The sequence below is a fragment of the Argopecten irradians genome, chromosome 15 (genome assembly GCF_041381155.1).
Source record: "Argopecten irradians isolate NY chromosome 15, Ai_NY, whole genome shotgun sequence".
Taxonomy (NCBI): Eukaryota; Metazoa; Mollusca; class Bivalvia; order Pectinida; family Pectinidae; genus Argopecten; species Argopecten irradians.
In genome coordinates, this window is record NC_091148.1 from 16352955 (window position 1) to 16360766 (window position 7812).

Genomic DNA, 7812 nt, shown 5'->3' on the forward strand with positions numbered 1-7812 from the left:
TGACACGATTTTTAACCAACAGTATACATATATATATTAAGTATCAAGGGTATGAACTCAGCGGTAGAGAAAAACGGATCTATTGTTTTAAAACCGTGATTTTTTAATAAATAGGCTCTATACACCCATGGAGCATATCTTACCTGAAAGGGAATTGATATATCTTTCCAATGAGTGGTTGATGAACAAAATTGACCAAGCATTGACAAAATTAGGGCCTGATAAATGGGGAAATTTACGAAAAATATGCCAGGTCACTGTGATAATTAAGACATATAAGACCTTGATTTTTCCTTCCTACGTTCTATACGGGATCGTACTTCGACCAAGTGGCAAGACTTATTCTGCCTATCTAAGTAATGCATTATCGGCCCACATCCTTAGCTAAGTTAATTATCTAATTCGAATCTGTAAATCAGCGACGGCAATAATGTTCTTGAGGCGAAATCTAGACCAATCTATATACTGAAGTAGGCCTTAAATCAGTTAAGGTATAAAACAAGGACGTTAAATATATTGTCTATCCAATATAAGAGTTCCACACCATAGATGACACGGACTAAGCCAATGATAATTGCTTCTACGCCCTTTCCTTTTAGGATTCACCTTTTTGCGCTTATACTCACGCCCTCAACTAATGCCCTTATTGCCTGAATGGAGATCGGTTGCATATTATTTTCATATTACGGTGTCCCTGTCTTGCTTTGTGGATATTAAATGACACACGTCTCGGTGAATGCAACAACTCAGCCATTAGGTTCGATTTGGTGATATTTGTTAGATATTCTAAATCGTTTTATCAACAGGCCATTATGATTGAGTTTCCATCATAAGCTGGGTTACGCGCGAGTTGTGTAGTTGTTGCCTTGGTAATTTCTGGAGAGGACGTCATATTGTTAATTTCTGTGATGGTAATATATTGAATGCTGCATTGTGAAGTACGGCCATAAATCTCCAAATCGAAGGCAATTGGTGTTTTCTTTAGTGTAGAGAACCTGTTCACAAAATTTCAAAACTAAATGAAAAAAACTTAACGATGTTTGTAACTTTTGAGTAAGTTAAATTTATGAGCGACTTGTGTAGTTGTTGTCTTGGAAATTTCTGGAAAGCGCGATGCCATGTTTATTTTTGTGATGGTAAAACCATGAATGTTGCATTGTTCAGTTCGGCTATAAATATATCCAAATCGAAAGCGAGCAGCTTTTTCTCTAATGCAGAGAACTATTTCACAAAGTTTTGAACTTCAAAAACACACTAACATATTTTTATAATTTTGGAGTTAGTCAGATTTAGGATCGGCTTGTGTAGTTGTTGTCTTGGACATTTCTTGAGTGCACATCGCATTGTTGATTTCTGTGATGATACAACAACCATACATGTTGAATTTTGTTGTAAATTTACGAATCGAATGCAATTAACATGTCGTCTAATGCAAAGAACCGTTTTACAAAGTTACACAAATTCAAAAAAAATGTAACTTACGGTTTTTTTTAGTTTTATTAGTTTTTTGAGCGCCTTGAATGTTGCAAAGAGCAGTTCGGCTATAAATGTACAAAACAACTTATAATTTAATTTCAAAGGCAATCAATATGTTCTTTTGTCCAAAATACCACTTCACAAAGTTTCGAAACTTAAAAAAAAAGTAACTTGCAAATTTTCGGGTTTTCTTTATAGTTTTGTTAGGTTTACGAGCGCCCTGAATGTTGCCTAGTGCTTACTAGTAATTAACTCTATGATATGAAATGTCGCTGTGTTGAACACAAATATTTCTAGCCACGAAATGAAAGAAAATCTCCATCCCACTGCTATTCTATATTATACAGTATTTAACCATATTTTCTTTGATTATCAAATTCTTGCGTTTCAGCCGATAACTAAAATTAATTATTGAAATCTGAATATTAGACAGAAATTAATCAAGTTTGTACTTGTTTAATCATATTAACGCCATGCAGCGCATTTAAGACGGATCTTATATTTTTAAATTTAAAATTGCTGTAAAAGTATAAATATGGAGAAAAAAAAGAGCTTTGAGTTTGGGATAAATCCGGAATTTTGAGAAAAAAAATCCGGGTTGGTTGTACTATAGAGCTGATTGATTGTGCGTTTTTAAGCGGATTAGGTTTGAATTGTTTCCTGTCTCCACAGTGCTCTGTCAACAGCTATGAAATCCTTTAGTAAAGTGCAAAGCTTTTAAACTGAATAACTCATTTGTTGCTAATGGTTAATCTTTAATAAGCAGATTTCTTGTTCATGTACTTATGTTTAGTCAGCAGAACTTTCAAAGGTAGTAAAATAGTTATAAAAGAAAAGCCATCAATTGGATTAATAGTTGCAATAGTTTCAACACGAAGTCCGTGTATATTTCATTACCATATGGAAGCCTCTTCTTAATCTCTCCCGTAACACTGCAACATTTCAAGCTGCCGGTTGAGCGTTTGCTCCTGTGATGAAGACCTTGTGTTTGAATACTGGTCAAGACTCACTATAGTGTATAAAAAGGTAGTTGCTACTTCCGTTTAGGGTTCAACATAAAGGAAATAGGACGACTGGTTTCCCGTTGTAAGTATAATGTGACCTGATGGGATGGACTAGTCCTGTGCAGCGTCTTGGGCAGCATCCGTTAGATAACACTATGAAGAATATACCACAGCCTCCCAAACCAAGACACTCACACACAAAGGAGGCCTGACTTAAATAGCCATAGCTATTGATAACAAGCTACATCATCATGTATAACAAGAATATACCACAGCAACATCATCATGTATAACAAGAATATACCACAGCCTCCCAAAACAAGACATTCAAACACAAAGGAGGTCTGTCTTAAATAGCCATAGCTATTGATAACAAGGTATAACAAGAATATACCACAGCCTCCCAAAACAAGACATTCACACGCAAAGGAGGTCTGTCTTAAATAGCCATAGCTATTGATAACAAGGTATAACAAGAATATACCACAGCCTCCCAAAACAAGACATTCACACACAAAGGAGGCCTGTCTTAAATAGCCATAGCTATTGATAATAAAATATAACAAGAATTCACTGGAAACGTGATGTAATTTAGCACGTGTGATTTCTCGAATAAATTTGGTAAAGAAATATTATGCATGTAATATGTTTGCATAATATTTTGCATTGTAGTTCTAAAAATATTGATATTCTTAGTTATATATTTAAAGGGTTTTTTTTTGTCTATTTGAAAATTGTGGCACATTTAAATTTAAATGACCTTTAGACGTTATTTTTTTTCAAAGTCACTTCCCACAAAGACACGTTTAGAAGTTATTAATAAGTGTATCATTGGAGTCTGAAAGCAAGTAATTGAATTTTCACTATCTGATATATGTATAGAACATAACTCCTGAAGGTTTGCTTTCAGCATCGAAGAAAAGGATTGGTTTTTCAATCACCAATTCCAGTGGGTTCATATTCCTTGCATGTCAACCCTAACGCTATTTGCATTAATTATCGCTGTAATCGTAATCTGGTTTGCTTTTCCTCCTACGGATTTCATTTAAATGAGATTAAACAATGACAATAAATAAGATCTCTTTAGTTTATTGTGATGTTTACAATCTTTCCCGTGACAAGGAGGAGGCGGCTATAAACCCTATTTGTGTTATTAGATTTATATCGAACGAATTTACTTTTAAATATTTTTTCCGGACGAATCTATTATAGTTTTAACATGGGGGACTTATCAAACATAAGCTCGATGTCCTGTATACTGAGCTCAATACTTTTTCTATATTATCATTTACCGAAACTTGGTTAAGTGACGATGACATCTCTTCCAACTTAAATTTACACGGTTACTCAGACCCTTTCTACCACTGTAGGCCCGATCGAGTGGGTGGTGGAATATCTGTCTATGTGAAAGTAAATATATCTGCTAAACGTAGGCGTGATCTGGAGCTGCCTACTGTTGAAAGTGTTTGGCTTGAACTTGTTTTGGATGGAGAGAAATACCTATATGGTACATTCTATGAACAACTTCTCTAACTCCCCTGTAATCATTTGGTCCCATATCTCACAGTCTATTGAAAATGCGTTTAATACTGGTATATCTAAAATTGTAATAACAGGCGACCTCAATGCTAATTTGTTAGTCGATCGTCAATCATCTTACTTGCGTGATATACTTTTTTCGTTTAATTTAACACAACTAGTAGAAGACCCAACATTCTATACGGAGGCTTCTACATCTCTACTTGATATAGTTTGTACTAATGACGCTAATATAATAAGTAAATGTACTGTTGGCGAAAGTTTTCTCGACCAGCCGTTAAGATACCATTGCCCAACGTATTGTTCCTTTAATATTGTTAAGCCAGAGCAGCACACATTTAAACGTAACATATGGCTTTTTGACCATGGTAACTATCCATTATTTAGGGAGAAACTGAGTGCAGTTAATTGGGAAAATTTTATTGATGTCGATGACATTAATTTCTCGGTAGAACATTTCATAGGTACTTTACTAGCCATTGCTAAATCTTGTATTCCTAATAAAACTGTAACAGTCAGATCTGACGACCCTCCCTGGATGTCTAATGATATACGTAGACTTATTCGCAAACGGAAACGCACTCATAAGAGAGCTAAACGTACCATGAACAACACTCATTGGTTAGCATTCCGCCAGATTCGAAATAAATGTGTAAATACTATAAAGAAGGCTAAAATTCAGTATATTGATAACTTATGTGGAAAAATAAAAAGACCCTCGAATCTTAGTGCAAAAGATTGGTGGAAAACTGTTAATCTTTTATTACCAAACTCTGGCAAATTCTGTATACCTCCACTGACCATTAATGACACTGTAGTCACAGATGACTTTCTGAAAGCTAATTTGTTTAATGACTTTTTCTGTTCCCAATCACAGATTGATGAAACTAATGCTAACCTCCCAACTATTAATAACGAAACTAAAGCTATTTTTGTCCACTATAAATATAACAGCTGCTGACGTTAAAGACGCTATACTATCTCTTGACTGTTCCAAAGCTATTGGTCCAGACCTTGTGAATCCTCGCTTACTTAAAGAAGCAGTAGATGTTTTATGTATCCCATTAAGTTCTCTATTTAATAAATCTCTTAATTCAAGTGTATTTCCTTGTGACTGGAAAGCTGCGAATGTTACTCCAGTACATAAAAAAGATAGCAAGTCTATTTTGACTAATTATAGACCAATTTCTTTGTTGTCCATTGTAGGTAAATTGATGGAAAGGTGTGTTTTCAAACACGTATATAATTTCTTATTTACCCATTCCCTTCTGTCACCCTATCAGTCAGGGTTTAAACACGGCGACTCACCGACCTACCAGCTTCTTTCAATCATTTATGACATATACTCTTCTTTAGATAAAGGTAAAGAAATACGATTGGTCTTTTGCGACATTAGCAAGGCCTTTGATCGTGTTTGGCACAAGGGTCTTCTCTGTAAACTATCTAGTTTTGGAATCCGGGGTTCTCTGCTTTTATGGTTTGAGGATTATCTTCGTAACCGAAAGCAAAGAGTTGTAATTAATGGTAAAAAATCTGATTGGTCAGAAGTCAAGGCAGGTGTTCCACAAGGTTCTATACTTGGCCCACTTTTATTCTTAATCTTCATTAATGACATTGTAAAAAATATCAACTCTATTATCAAGCTTTTTGCTGATGATACCTCTTTGTATGTTTATTATTGATTCTCCCAGGATAAGCGCAGAAATTTTGAACACTGATCTAAATAAGATCCACGAGTGGTCACAGAAGTGGTTGGTCAACTTCAATCCCGGTAAAACTGAAACTTTACTAATAAGTAGAAAAATTCCGAATCCCATTCATCCCCCCTTGACTATGAATAACACTATCATTACTGAAGTCAAAACACATAAGCACCTAGGTGTATTTCTATCGAGTAATGGGGATTGGAAAGACCATATCAACTATTTAATAACTAAAACGTCACCTAAAATAAATATCTTGCGGTCATTTAAATTTACATTAGACCGTTTTTGTCTACAAACATTATATTTTACCCTAATAAGACCTATTCTCGAATATAGTGATATTGTCTGGGATTGTCTTACAAAGGCTCAATCCGACCTTTTGGAAGACATACAGTTGGAAGCAGCACGTATTGTTACTGGTGCCACTAAGCTGACAAGTAGAGTAAAACTTTATACCGAAACTGGCTGGCTTCCCCTCCAGCGAAGACGCGAACAACATAAAATAATCCAGTTTCACAAAATGGTCCATGGACTGGTCCCTCAATTCCTTCATGATATACTTCCTCCGCGAAACAGTAGAATACATGACCACAATACTCGTGTTTGTAATAACTTCCGTCCTATTGCCTGTCGCTCCAGTTTATATTAGAAATCTTTTTTGCCTTCCGTAATCAGCCTTTGGAACTCCCTACCCGAATTGATAAAACGAGACCCTTCTATATCTAGACTAAAAGGACATCTAAACGAATCCAATATTAAAATTCCCTCTTTCTATTATTGTGGTAGCAGAATTGGCCAAATCCATCATGCTAGATTAAGGATGGAGTGCAGCTCTCTTAATTTCTACCTGTTCCGCAGAAATCTTGTAAACAGTCCTTCATGTCCATGCAATGATGGAGATGAAACCAATGAACATTTCTTATTACACTGTCGCCTCTTCTCTCAACTTCGTACACGTGCTTATAATGAAATAACATGTCCAATTTCAACTCAAATATTATTGTTCGGAAATGATGAATTGTCATATAATGAAAATGTCCGAATATTCACGTGTGTTCAAAGTTTTATAATAAGCACTAAGAGATTTAACTAAATTTCCATTTACTGTAACATGTAGTTTTATGTATGCTATTTCATATTCTTTGTCCCATTTGCACAGCTTTCCGCATCCTGTACAGATCCTTTCATAACTTTTACTTTTAATTAATTATGAATTATTTCACTTGCATGTTGGGCAACAACCTCTCCCCCCCCCCACCCCACCCCTTCCTCCCCATTCCCGAATTATAATTATTATCCAGTTATTTATTGTTTCAATTATGTGAAAATATATCAAATATTCCACACATCATCATGCCTCGTCCATAATCTAATGCTTTTTCTATTTCTGGAGACGGATTTATATAAGTTGTAAAACTTGTTTCCGAATCCAAACCTTAGAATTGTAATTGCTGTATGTCTCTCAAAGAAAACGAAATAAAGTTTATATCAAATTCATGTACATTTGTATTTTCTAAAGATAAAAAATCTGATATATATATAATCTTCAATATTCATTTTGAAGACAACGCGTACATTTTTACACCTTTACGTACTTGTTGAAATTAGAGACAACAAATGATTAGGCACAGTTATTACAACTTTTCAACACCTTCTCCTAGAATATATAATAAGCTATTTTCAAAAGTATAGCATTGCAAATAAAAATTACACTCCATGTTATTATACTTATAATTTTCACAATCTGTTCTCATAAAAAATATGACTTCAATCATAAAATTGTCCATGTTTGAAATATGGTCTTCACCAAGACTTGTATTTCCCAACAGTTTTTTTCTAAGTAAAGTGCAATATTTAAAGTGTTAAAATCAGAATTCAAAATGCTCCGTTCATTTGAGTAAAGGCGACAGTCTAACAAATTATATATATATATAGTGAATGACATTGTCACATGGGTGCCTATAAGAACAAACTAGATTATTTACACGAACAAGATCGTAGTTGAAAGAACTTCAGTGATGTCTGCATAGAATGCAAGCTGTTCAATTTGCATTCACCTATTCCGAAATCAGCAGGAGCAATATGCT